Here is a 14,394-nt window from a genome sequence, read left to right as displayed (position 1 = left end):
TCAGCGTGCTATGTAAAGACTGTGAAATGAGTAAAGTATGATCCAAATAAAGTCAAGATTTAGCTGATATAAAGGTTTGTCATGAATTCTATCACTAATGATTATTATGAATGGCTACAGTGTGTGCAGCTCATTTATGGTGATGGTGTCCCCCTCGGTGATATTGCTTAAAAATTGCTAAAAGCAGGGTAAAACTAAACTCACTCTTGTCAGCAAGAATTTGATAAAGCTTTTGTAATGTCAAACAAATGGAAGCTACGGAGCACTTTCTAAAGTCAAAATGACTTTCTTTTGAACAGTCAACAAATCCAGCTGTATTAAGTATTTATGAATCACACTGAAACAAGTGATAATTCTAGTGGGGGCAGTGGGACTGTTTATGGGGGCTGTTGGGTAGCCTAGTGTTTAGAGTGTTTGCTCATCACAGGTTCAATTCCCCTCATGGGTACAATGTGTGAAGACCATTTCTGGTGTCTCACTCTATGATATTGCTGGTATATTGCTACAATTTCATAAAAGAATACCCACTCACTTATTCTAGGTGTTTATGAAAATGTTAGCACATCCTGCTCAACAGCAGCACCAGTCACAAACACATGCAAGGCCACCCAGCTGTTAACCCTGAACAAGAAACAGAACATATGAAGAGAGATGCATCAAATATCAATCTGACACCCATGAGTCAAGTTTTGCAATGTTCAGCACATACCTGCTGTAAAACTTTTTCAAAGCCTTCAGTGCTATTCATGTTGTTCTGTCTTGTCATGAAAAAGGTTTTACAGCTCGTTAAATCAAAGTTCAAAGCTAAACATTAAAATTCACCACAGCTTTCTGTAATATACAAGCCTGAGCTTTATAAAAACACTTCAAGCACATGTTTCCAGCCAGTTTTCTGTTCATCATTTTATGTAAATTGGACATGATTAGCATCGTTATCTGTTTGGCAGCCATTACATAATAGACTCACATGATGCCAATTTCTCACAGCTAGGCCTAATCTTTGCTTTGCGCCCATTGGTGCAATTGACATTTGTATATTTCGCTATAGACCTGATAAGACCATTATGCCATGCTAGCTTAGTGTATATTAAGCGCAGCTATGAGATAATTAATCTCAAGGTGTTACAGAATGTGCTGAAGGAAATTTAAAGGTGATTGGTGATAAGTTTTAGTTTCTAGTTTAAATGTGAGGTTAATAATTTAAAATTGAATTTTAATACAGTTTTGTTATAGTTTTAAGAAACAAATCTGTAGATGTTATGTAATCGTCTGAAACAAGATTAGATTTAAATTGTTTAGATTTATAATTAATGTCATAAATAATTTGGTCAATATGAAAGGAGCGCTGATTCTGTATTTTAAATTCCTGCTTTCAGTGCCCATTTTAAATAGTTATCTGAAATAATTGTTTAAAATGGAATAAGTTAAACACAGATAGTTACATAAAGCAAAACCAGTACTTCATAGTGAACAAATTCAAAACATCAATCACAAAGCAGTCAAAAAGAAAACTACATTTCTGCCAAAAAAATTGTAAAATCTTTTGCAAAGAAAATCTGAATGGTTTAAAGGTAATTGAAATAAAAAATTGAAGAGATTTCATCTTAAAGATACTGTGTTTAGTCTGGATTTCATCAAGTTTGTCCTGAAAAAATTCATGTGTTTGATATCTGTTTTTTTATTCTATTTATGGCATATCCACACAATGCTTCCAGGTATAAATATACAAAACACTTACAACATGTACCTTTGTTTAATGACACATGCATATATGATTTGCAAGTGTTTAGGTTTGATATAAACTGTATATAGCTTTTGGCAGTTTGAATGCAGACATGATAATTATAGTTATAAAAAAAAATCAGGAATGAACTAACTTAAACACTGATCATTTTGTCAGAATTTGATTTACCTGAACCAGTTGAGGCCGAGGGGTATATACAACATTTGTTTGAATGTAAATAGTATATTTCTAGGTAAACATCAGTAATGGAGGGGGACAGGTGAATTATCAGAGAGGGGGGTTGCTTTAACTACTCAGACCAAGTGCCAGCAGTGATAAGAGACTAAAGCACCTACATTTTTTACAGGCTGTGCTGGTGCGTGAAGAGAAGCCACGTGAGGAGAAGCCACTAGCTTATTCGGTGTGAGGTTCTCTTTGGATAAACATCATACAGAATATTAGGACAAGACAGTGAATTCATGAACAAAATTTGAAGATTCTTCTTCTGGTTTTAACATTTTGAAGAAATTTTCTTGTGTTCTTCATTGTTTGCTTAGTGTTTATCAGACATTTGAAGAGGTGAACAAGAGGATTTTGGAAAAAATTCATCGGCAGAAGTTTTTAGAATCTTCCATGGGATTTTGTTTCTGAAATTTGATTGATGTGGGACTTGGATTTACAAAACTTTTTTTTCATTCAAGTAATGTTAGAGACATTGGTGAGTGATGATATTTAGAATTGTTGGATTTATATGGTCATTTGCGACAAGATTTGAATGGGATGGTGCCAAGGCTTCAGTTTATGTCATGAAAGTTTCCTGACGTTGAAGAGTAATTTTCAGTTTGTGCTTTTAAAAGATATTCCTCTGGAGAAGCGATTTTTATTTGACAGTACTTAATGTAAGTATTGAATTTTGAAATTACAAAAATTTGGTTTTGCCTTTTGGAGAATTTTGTTAGGAAATATTTGATTTCTTTGATAAGGATTTCATTTGCCCTGGAAAGATTTTTCTCCCGGAAAATTGCTGCAGCTCTCTGGAACTTGTGGAAACAGTAGACTTTGTTAGTGTAGCATAGACTGAAAGCTTTGAAAGCAGACACAGGTTGGAAGATTGTCTCGTTGGGAAGTGAAGATAGATCGGCAGTTTAAGAGTCTAAGGCAGAGGGGTGAGTAAGAAATTAATTACTGCAGATTTGATCTGTAGCTCACTGAATCATCAGAAATGAATCACATTGTTTATAATCAACATTGCTGTTTTCTGGTCAGTTTGGTTGAAAAGCAACAGCATTTTATGTTTGACACTTTTTTCATGACGATCATCATCATTGTATGATTTTATGTTTTGTTTTCAGGTTTGTTTGTAATTGTTTTGTTTCATTTTGATGTAATGGACTGACCATTTCATATCTCTATGACATTTACAAATAGACGTATTTTATGTCTTGACCAGTATCATTGTGGCACTGTTATGAGTCACTTTAGGAGTCAGGGTATGGTCAAGAGAACACACAGACCATGTGCAGACTGAGGTTTCATGTGCAACCCAAAAGTACAACATAATTACTGAGTTTAATTGTTATTCTACCATGACTTCAGTAAATACTGGATTGTGATTGGTTAATCAAAGTCATTCAGAGGTATATAATCACGTTATATACCTCTGATTTTCCAACACATTATGTACTTGTTTAAAATCTGAACAACACGGTTATGGTAGAATGCAGGTAAATGTATTGTGTTGGAAAATCAGTGGTATATAACTGCTATGCATTCGGTTTTAAATCAAATTTAGAGCTATTATAATTTTGTTATATACCGCTGATTTCCCAACACAGTATGTTTATCTCCTAATTGCACTTCATTATGAAAGTAAAGAAAAACTGACAAAACCCTTTCAACATTCACAAGAGTCATCCATCAAGAGCAGAGTCTTTTGAAAGTACAAACACTTGTGATCCAGGTACAATATTTCTATTATTGTACTACTGTATCCTAACTAGTAGTTACAGTGTCCTAAACAGTGCATGATTCCACGTGATTGCTACATTAGCTGAACACAATGTCTGAGGACCTGGGGATTGCTGAGAAAGTCGTTTAAAGTAAAAGATAATTCTCTGATCGGTGTCTCATGTAATAGTGAGGACGTTGTTGTGCTCAAGGAAGGTGTCGATAAAAGCAAATAACTGCTGTTTTTCTCTCAGTTAATTATATTTATTGATATTGGCAGTATTGAATAAATGCAACCATTGTTAACGTGAAATTTATACATTGCAGTTGAAATACCAACAGAACTTTGGTATCAACAGATCTTTGCGCCAATTTGTAAAGACAAATGTCTCAGAGAGTTCGTTCATGTGTGTGTGATAAACGGTTTTCAATTCTTACTCGTGCCTAGATTCCTTAAACTAACTGTAGACATGTTATTTTGATGACTACCTATGAGAAGATCTGTTGAGTTCTCCATGCTGTTCTTCCTCATACCTGGATTCCTGAAAGTAAACACAGACATTTTTTTTTAATTTTGACAGCACCTGTGTTAAGATCTATTGCATCCTTGAGCAATACTTCCTTGTGCCTGGATTCCTGACAGCAATCACAAACATTATATTATAACGACTGCTACATCACAACAAGATGCTTCATCATCACTGGCATCAAGTATACCTGTATCAGCAACTTACCAATAACTGTGCTTGAAGTCAGATATATAAAAAGACGTGAAATACAAACTGACTAATGGCAAAATGTGTTATTTTTGTATCGGTTTTCATAACTTCAGTGTGTTTTTGTTTACTGCTTATTAGAGTGTCTGAATATCTCTCATAGTATTTCCTTGGCAAGAATTCAAACCTTTGCTCAGACAGGGTTACACTCGGGATTTGAAGGTGTGTAACAACCATGAAGTAAGTATCTTTGAGCTATCAGATTAAGTTCCACTCATCTTTGCATTCCATGAAGAGTATACCATCTCTACATTGTAATGGATAGAGTGTCTACCCAGAAAGTGGTCACCAAGGTTGGTGGTTTGTGGATAGAATGTTTAGCCAGAAAGTAGTCGCTAAGGTTTGTGGTTTGTGGATAGAATGTTTAGCCAGAAAGTAGTCACCAAGGTTTGTGGTTTGTGGATAGAGCGTCTAGCCAGAAAGTGGTCACTAAGGTTGGTGGTTTGTGAATAGAATGTTTAGCCAGAAAGTAGTCACTAAGGTTTGTGGGTAGAGTGAACTAGACATATCTAGCCAGAAAGTAGTCACAAAGGTTGGTGGTTTCTGGATAGAGCGTTTAGCCAGAAATTAGTCACTAAGGTTGGTGGTCTCTACTCATGCTCAGTTGTTATGACAAAATGGTGCACAGATCAGACTGGTTTTGTTCTTTTCTCCCACACTACTAGACTTACAAATGTTTGCAGAAAAAGAAACGGTTTCTAAATTATGGCCATAAAATACTAAAAAGTAGCTCAGAGACATTCTTCATTTAGAGAAAATTTTGTAATCTGGACTTGGCACATTTTCTGTACTTACATAGGCTGCATTGGGCAATTATTTCTTTCAGGGTCTATATGAGAGACCGACACACCACATCACATGCAGTAGTAAACAGAAATTCTGGTTAAAGTAACTTGAAATATAACGCACTTACTCACCCTAAAAAGTAGAGATTGTTTGCCTGTTTATACCAGAACTAAGTATCAACATACCCTGCACAGCAAATGTGCATGAGAAACTACTAACTTGAAAACTAATCTCAACATAGAGTATCCGATGAAGGCATTATGGCAAGAAAACTTTATCTATTAAGGAACACATTGTATTGTGTTCATGATCAGATGTGTTCAGAACACATCCAGTATTGTTATGCTGCAATCTCTTCATTTATTATCAGTTAGAAGTTTAACAGTGTAACTGATACTGACATTCTTGAAGACAGTTGTAACAATAGCAGTTATGGACACAGGGAACCGAAGATTTTCAAAATGTGAAAGTTCACAGTCTGATTTTATCGAAAGTAAGAGAAATACGTTTTTATGGTGTCAGCAGTTGAGGATGACAAAGATGCCTTTGTAAATACTTTAACAGTTTTCATAAATATTCTCAAGAGCAGTTAATAACTTTCCCACGCAGTCTGAAAAAGAACAACTTTTTATCATATTTTCCAGAAAGGAATCTTTTTACAACTACAAGATAAAACTTCACAACAAACAAATTCTGTGTTCAGATTGTTGATCTTCTGCCTCCAAAACCTTTCCCAAAGAATTACTTGTTTTGCTTGCCCCTCTTCTGTTGAAACCAATATTGTTTAGTAAGCTTGAAACCACAGCCTTGAAAATAATGTCTCTGATTCATACCATGTGCACAAGCTGCAAAGCACTCTAAGAATATGTGCTTTAAAGTGTACAGTTCCACTAAAATAAGAAGGGAAGTATGGCACCAGAATCGTTTGGGCGTTTCAGAGTGGTACTAGTCTATCTCACAGTCCCTGAATGGTATTGTTGTTCCTACTGCCTAGCCCTCCCTGCAATGCTACTGCCAAAAACGAAGCAAGTCTAGATTCCCTAAGGTTCTGAATGCCTCATCTCACTGGGGTCCTTTTCAATTTAATTGACATTATCTGTTAGTATCAAAATTATATCTGTTCAGAGACTAAATGTTAGTCTAGCGTTACTGTAGTGCTGTGGTGTACCTGCAGCACAGACAGTGTCCCTTATCTTTTCCCCTTTCATTTATCGTACTTGAGGTGGTAACTAACAGCTTTTGGTCATGCAGGAATCACTCCAATCTCACTGGGCTTCTTTTTTAATGTAAATGGGACTGTTTGTTACAGTCAACATTGCATATAATCACAGACTAAGTGTTAGTCTGTGGTTTGGTAATGTCCTGTTATGATTTGAGAAACATGTGTACAAGTGCACCATTCAGCAGGGCAAGATGGCTGAAAATAGCATATTGTTTTGTGTTGTTTTGGTTTGGTTGATTAGTGTACAGTTGGACCGATTTAGGAATCTGGGAGAATACTCTAAACAAACCCAGACAGTAGATACTGCTGGATTCCTCCATATAACACCATTATTGGGTGTAGGTATTTTTTCAGAATAACTTGCTTGAAGTTGACTATGTACTTTCCTGCTGCTGGTGTAAGACAAATTTCAAAATAGAAATTTCATTTAAGGTCTTGTTATTTATGATTTATTGTGTGGAAAATAGTTGTTTTAAAACGAAATCTGTTTACAGATGACAGAAACAGGGATGGAGAAAGTGTAATTTTCACCTTGTTTTTTCCCTCACCCTATTGAAAACACAGCTCAACCAAAATAACAAGGACAAGCACCCAACAGACCCACATGTAATATAACAGTTTGGTTGAACCATATCAAGCAAAACTCTTTGAGAACTTTTCTCAGGGCTAGACCCAACTTTCGCCAAAATGCCAGCCTCAGGCCAGGGAAACCTCTGTGCTATTTCGAAGGTAAGGAAGCTTTAATGTCACATCCTAGAGTTGCAATCTATTGTTGAGTGATGATAGATATCTGTGGCAAGTCTCGAAACAACAGGAATTGCTACCTCTGACAGAATTACCTTGCTCTGGGAACAGGAGCAGACATGTTGATATTGGAATGGTAGCCATCTTGGCAGTTTGTCATAAATCCTGGCAGATATTTTTCAGCCCAATTTTTCTTCACTTCTTGCAGTTTTTAGCGGATTAAGGGTGTTGCATTTTTTTAGAAATTGTTTATTTCATGGCAAATTGTATACTTATAGCCTGCAGTTAAGTTTTCTTGAAATCACCTTCTATTTTCAATCTATGCTTGTGTCAACATGTTGAAGAAGTCTGATGTGCTGATACGACTTATGTTCTATTACCCCTGAAAGATGGCCTCCTGATACACTCAAGTGAAGAGTATATTTATCAAGTTAGCATCCATCATCACATTTATCTGGTAGATGGCAAACAAGTATCAGGGCTTGTTCTGGTGCAAGGAAACATTTCCTTTTTGAAGTAAACCAAACCTCAAAAACATGAATGCTAAATCTTCAAAATATTTTCAAATATTCCCACTTTGGTTGACATTACTAAAGCACCGAGTTGTATCACATGTTCAACCAAATTATGCAAAGTTTCTCAAGGTCACTCAATCTCCTTTATGATTTGCTGATGGGACATTAAATGTCTTTGTTCTCTGTCATATCATTTAAGTGCAGTTGTCCAGTCTAGATAATAACCACTAATTCAGATCAACCAGACATAAATTAAAAAGTTTAAAAAACAAATAGCCCAAGATTAGTTGAATCACAGCATGACTAAGACGACCATCATGAGTCACTGTAATTTTTCACACAATCTCTGTTATACCTTTACACAAATGTATGAGAAAACGCATGAATCAGTTTTCACATGAATATTTATTTGTTTTGTATTAATTCCAATTTATCACAGTGTCCATTCAGAATACCCAAAGTTCAAGACCGATCGTATTTATTTCCTTAAAATTAAGAAAATACATTAATATGGCACATCTCTTTGATGGAGTTGACTGGAAATTCATCATGTTTGAAATTTGACCAGGAGATCCAGACATGGTATTTTGGAACTGAGGCAGACACTAATTAGTTTTTAAGTGCCATTATTTTCCTAATTGTGTTAGCTGTGAGATACAGAACATGAAGGATGAGTCAGCACCAGGGAGGCAGGGAGGTGATCAGTGAGACGAGGATGAGGGGTACGATGAGTTGAATATCTCTGGGAGATGTCGTTCATGTGGTAGAAACAGTTGATGTATGCCTCTCGTTCATTCGTGAAAGACTTCTCATGTTTTTCCTTGATCGGTTTAAACTTGTAGTGTTATATTTAGTAGTAGTAGCAGTGGTGGTAGTAGTGACAGTAGCCGTTGTAGTGGTCATTGTAGGCGCAGATGTTGTGAGCGACTTTAGTTTTACGTTGCTTTGAGCAATATTTCAGCAGTATCATGGCAGGCTCAAGAAAAAGAACCCAGGTCTTCAGTGTGATTAGCGAACGCTTTAACCACTATATTCCCCACTTTTAACCCACTATTAAAGTAGATGTTTATGGGGTTTTTTGACACTGAACAATGCTTCAGCATATGACAAGATCAGACAATCCAGTGATTGACATTATGAGCATTCATTTACTCAACAATGGTATGCATCAGTTAAGTCAGAGAGTCTGACCTTCCAATCTTGTCTTGAACACTAGGATAAAAAATGGCCCATTAAAATTGTGAAGTTTACTACTGATGCAAGGGCCATGGCGCATTCTAATTTCAGAAAATGGCTAATAATCCTGAAAATGACCCATTGTCAAAGTTCTCTTTCCCAATCCCTGCAAACCTTCCACCAAATAAGAATTCTCCTTTGTGGCTAGACTTACTTTGATACAATCTAGATTACTATTTTGTCAAAAAATATGTATGTTCTAACGATCGTGATAACAAGTGCTGGTAGAAATGGTTCAGTGCCACCACCTACACACTTCTGTAATGTCACATCAGAAATTTCTGGATACAAGTGCTACATGCTATCAACAGTTTGGTCATTAACAGTTTCAAGACCTTTAATAATTGTCATATCTTTAACAAGGTCTTATTTCACTACAAATAGGCTAACATTTAATGAAAATCCTCATCCATGTGCTCACATTACAAACAGTTCCCCTACACTTAATAATGGTTCCAAACACAATATTATTCCTGTTACCGATGCCACTTTGGCCTTAATTGGAAGCTCAGAAGGAAACCAGGCACATTTTAATCAAAGGTCCAAGGACTGAAATGAGAACTCTGGTAGTGCCACCTGGTGAGGAACACATAAACAAGTCTATGACCTTTCCACCCTGGTCACTGATAAACACTGACCATGTCTCTCAGCATAGGCAGGCCTGTAGAATGGTAAGGTGATAGTTCCAAGAACTGACACATGATTAGTTGTTGGTAGATAGTATCTTGGCAGTGTAATGGTTATAATGGCTGCAGTGACATGCTCACAGGCCTTGCCTCCAAATTACAGTTGTTAGGTAAGTGCTACTTGTAGTGTGTTTCATGATAGCAGTGTTTGGTTTTAGGCCCAGTAAGCCTGGTATTATTATAGCCTAGTAAGGCACTGAATGATTTCTTTCTGTGCATCTTTCAGTTCTTGCTACCTAAATATTATTAAAACTGGAAAGTTATGTGAACAAACAATAATATTTCTAAACATAATAGTGGGATACATTTGCTGAGATAACTGGTCTCTTGCTGAAACAAAAGCAACAATGAACCTCAGCTTCTTGAATATTTATTTTGTCTGTGCTTAGAAGTTACAATATACAAAATTTAAATTTGTGCATGAAAAATGAAAATTCATAATGTTTTGTATTTTCCTTGTTGGGAAATATAAGTTGTAAACAGACAAGTGAACATATTGGCACATATGTAGTGATAGTACTGGATACTCGATATCAACATTACATCTCCTTATCATAGAGATTGGTTTTTGGTTGTCTTTGCCCAAGTGTGGATATGGTTAATCCTTTATTAAATTTATTTGTGCACAGTTATGGATTCAGAGTTATGAGTGAGTGAGTGAGTTTTGTTTTACCCTGCACTGAGCAATATTCCAGCTATATGGCGGCAGTCTGTAAATAATCGAGTCTGGACCAGATAATCCAGTGATCAACAACATGAGCATCGATCTGCACAATTGGGAACTGATGACATGTGTCAACCAAGTGAGCGAGCCTAACCACCCGATCCCCTTAGTCGCCTCATACGACAAGCATAGTCACCTTTTATGGCAAGCATAGTTTGCTGAAGACCTATTCTACCCCGGGACCTTCACGGGTCTTCACGAGTAATGAAGTTGATATAGACAGGAAAAAACAATGTTAACAAATAATGCAGGTGCCAATGTATATCAGGGCTTCCTTTCTCGAAGCAACCTTTACTAAGGTTAACCTTAACTCCCATCCTTTAGCATTGTACTATGGTTTCTTTAGTGACTTACAATAACCTTAGTGCTTTGTGAAAGGAGGCAATTGTGTAATTTTGCTGGAATATTGCTAACAGCAGTATAAAACTAACTCATTCACTATAGGTGGATCCAGAGGGGGTGTTGAAGGGGTGCACACCTCCCTTTTGGTCCTGAAATTTTGTTAAATCATCATTGAAACTCGTGGAAAAATGAAGTGTGCAAACACCCCACCACCCCCACCCCACTCCTTTCTTAATAGTGTGCACCCCACTTTTTCAGAAAGCTGTATCCACCTCTACTCACTCGCTCACTCACTCACCAGGATATAACTTTCATATTTTACATTCATGATCATACAATTATTGAACTACAAAAAAGCCACCAAACTTCATGACAATATTACAGTTATTTTAAAAAATATCTCAAGCCTTCTCTAGAATTTGTTTTCTATATGTAAAGATTACTTGAACACATGTCAGTCTCGACCAGTGCATATTAAAGTCTTCACCAGGGCTGGTACCATTTATTGAACAGCTCTGTTCAAGACTTTTAATCCACATGCAAGTACAGAACATGTGCATAACAGATGAAGCTCACCTTATCAGCCCAACACAAATTATCGACTGTGACTATGACTGTGGGAAGGTCAACTGTCAGGTTAGTTTGGCTTCCAGCCATATAAACTATTGCTAACCACATCTCCCCTAAAAGCCTTGTCTGGAATGTGTGAATGATGCAAGGCTTTGGAGGAGGGAGAGTCAGTCTGGTATTTTACCTCCAGGAGATAGCACAACTACTTTGATATACTGAGACGCTGTGTTGAGGTAAGATAGGCTCTGGTTTGTGGAATTCTAGACTGTGGCCATTCTCTTACTGAATGAAATACACATCGTCAAAGCAAGAAGATTAACAGAATCAGCTACCCAACAAGACAGATTCTGTTAGGTGTTAATGGTAAATAGTGTTGAATGGATCACTTTAAGTCAGGGAAAACTCAAGGTGTTCCTGAAAGTAGTGGGTGTTCCAGTGATCAAAGATATGGAAAACCGATTGAAAGAAGGATTAAAAATAATTATCGATTGTAAAAATACACATTTACGATATATCAGAATTTTGTAGTTTTAGTATACCACTCTTGAACGAAGTGAGCTAACCATTAAATTTGACGAATATTCACCAACAAACATGCGTTCATGTCCCAAGAAGCTATATTACCTTTCAACTTGATATTTGATATACACTTACCTTTCTTGGACTAGTGTCTGTCTGAAATGGGACTGTCTCCAAGTGCTTACACACGTGCTGGGGCAGGAATCAAAGGTAGAGGTAGTGTAAGCTAAGGCTAATTGAGCTGTAGGTGTCACTTGTATGTTGATCTAATTAGTATAGACAGTGGAAGCTGTCTTTACTGGCATCCATTAGGACTGAATAAGTAATCCACTTTAGACAAAGTGCCGGATTGTAGTGCTGATGCTAAGCATACAAGCCATGGATGGGACTGAGATTTAATGCCGGTGTTGACAACTTGCTGGATGGGACAGATGCCGGTTTTGACAGCTTCCACTTTACTCCCAATTTTAACATAACACTCCTGATAACGGATTGTAGTATTGAATCAAAACTTAGTGGTAATCTAATTTGGGACTTGAGTCATCACATGACAAGCCACTGATTGTTGAGCTGTTACTATATGGATAAACTCCTCACCTGTTCTCCAGCCAGTCAGTTAGAACTTTCTGATTTCTTTCTTTCATTTGTGGAACGTCTGAATATTTCAAAATGGACACTGCGACAAAATTACCATGTGTATTTCAGATCTCTGTGAGGACAAATAAATAATAGACATGAAGTCTACTGTTTTCTTTTGTTTTCTTTTATGATGGTATGTGATCATATGCCCAAATCAGATATGTTGATATTCGGATAAGTCAATATTTTTTCCCTGGTCCCATAAATATTGAGACATTGTAATTGATAATTGTTCACCACAAATTCTCCAATAATATATGGTAGATTTGATTTCTAATTCCCAACACTCCCTGAAAGGTTCAGCGTGTGTTAGTGGACACAGGTTTGTTTCCCCACATAGGTACAATGTGTTAAGCCCATTTCTCGTGTCCCTGCTGTGATATTGTTGAAATATTACTATAAACTAACACTCATTCACACTCTTGCTCAACTGGTAACACCTGCCATTCGCACAATATCCAAAGAAAATAAGAAAGAGGTACCTTTTGTAAACAATTTTATATGGAACCGTTGAAGCAAAATGAAAAGTGGAAAAATAGTCAACTTCACTATCTTTTGTTGCATCGAAGGAAACTTACTTAAGAACTGTAGAACTCATAAGCTGTGCTTCCTGATCAATGCAAATATACTTCAAGTTTGATTTGAGAACAACAACAACAAAATTTCATCCTAATGACCGGAATATTTCACAGCATTGCTGGCCTAGTGAAAGTGTTAATGATGATTGGGATTACAGTAATAATTTAACATGTGGACACACTCAAGGTGTTAAGTCATTACACTGTTCAAGTTGTATTCTCTGCTCCCTGAGAGTTACACACAAATCATCGTGCCATTTACACATTGACGTGTAGGTTCTGGATTCAGGTTACAGCTTCATCCATCACTCTGAGGTGAAATTGACATTTTTAAATGAAGTTGCTTGCTGGAGACAAGAGTGAATAATATCGTGAACATGACCCTGATTTTTGTCACTCTGAAAGGGCTCTGACACTTTAAATTCAAAGTCCCTTTGTAAGAAAGCAATATTAAGCACTAGGATAATTATAGCAAACTTTAAAATACAATAGTCTTAGGTATAACATCATCTCAAAACAAGGTGCTAACGAATTTAAATTACTGCTGAGGGATATACCAACATAGATACCATTTTTAAGTCTAATTTCAACAGAGGCCCTTTTCAGAAAGAAACACTATTGATTGGTTGTCAAGATAATGGTACCACAATTATCCTCACTAACTCAAAGGTGAACAGACTCAATACAGTTTAATGTGACAAATAGTTTTGAACCACTGCCAACAAGGATGCAGTTATAAGTGAGTAAGTATTGCTTAAAGCTACATCAGCAATGTTGCAGCTATTCACGAAGTTGTAGCCATGGCAGCTGTTGAAGAAAGACAGTGTATTATTAGGATCAAACACTGACAATAATGTGAGAATGTCAATGTTTTACATGCAGTAGTACTTACAAATGTACGGATAATGTACTTTGGCGTGTTCGTTATCTTACAGACAAATGTCATATTGTGCATGTAATGCAAGTGCAGCACAAAGTGCAATGAAGTACAGCACCTGTGGAATGCAATACATCACCAACCTTTTCCGTTGCGAAAAGTGAACGAGTGAGTGAGTTACTGAGTGAATTGGGGCTCTTAGCAATATTCCAGCAATACCACAGCTGTGGACACCGGAAATCACATCAGACAATCGAACCTGGTCTTCCCCATGAACCACTTGGCTACCCCAGCATCCATATTCTAAATGGATCATTATATTGTTGATTACATATAACAAGTAGATGTGATAACTGGTTTATTGAGATACATTGAAGGTGTTCATGTATATCTGGTTTTTGTATAACTTACCAATTAAGAACAGACATAGGAGTGATCTTCTGCACCGTGTGCTTGTCGTAAGAGGAAGCTAACAGGACGGGCCCGTTTCACAAAACTCTCATAAGCCTG

General features: G+C 36.7%; 1 protein-coding gene across 1 annotated transcript in view; it reads left to right on the top strand.

Annotated features, from left to right (window-relative positions):
• Nucleotides 1–7,093: 7,093 nt before the first annotated feature.
• Nucleotides 7,094–14,394, top strand: part of LOC137265184 (leucine zipper putative tumor suppressor 2 homolog) — a 76,710-nt gene continuing 69,409 nt past the window's right edge. Inside the window, exon 1 of the mRNA XM_067800524.1 lies at nt 7,094–7,183. The gene's annotated coding sequence lies outside the window, so the exon portion shown is untranslated. The remainder of the gene's footprint in view (nt 7,184–14,394) is intronic.

This window comes from Haliotis asinina, chromosome 15, assembly GCF_037392515.1.
Source record: "Haliotis asinina isolate JCU_RB_2024 chromosome 15, JCU_Hal_asi_v2, whole genome shotgun sequence".
Taxonomy (NCBI): Eukaryota; Metazoa; Mollusca; class Gastropoda; order Lepetellida; family Haliotidae; genus Haliotis; species Haliotis asinina.
This window is presented reverse-complemented; position numbering and strand designations above follow the sequence as displayed.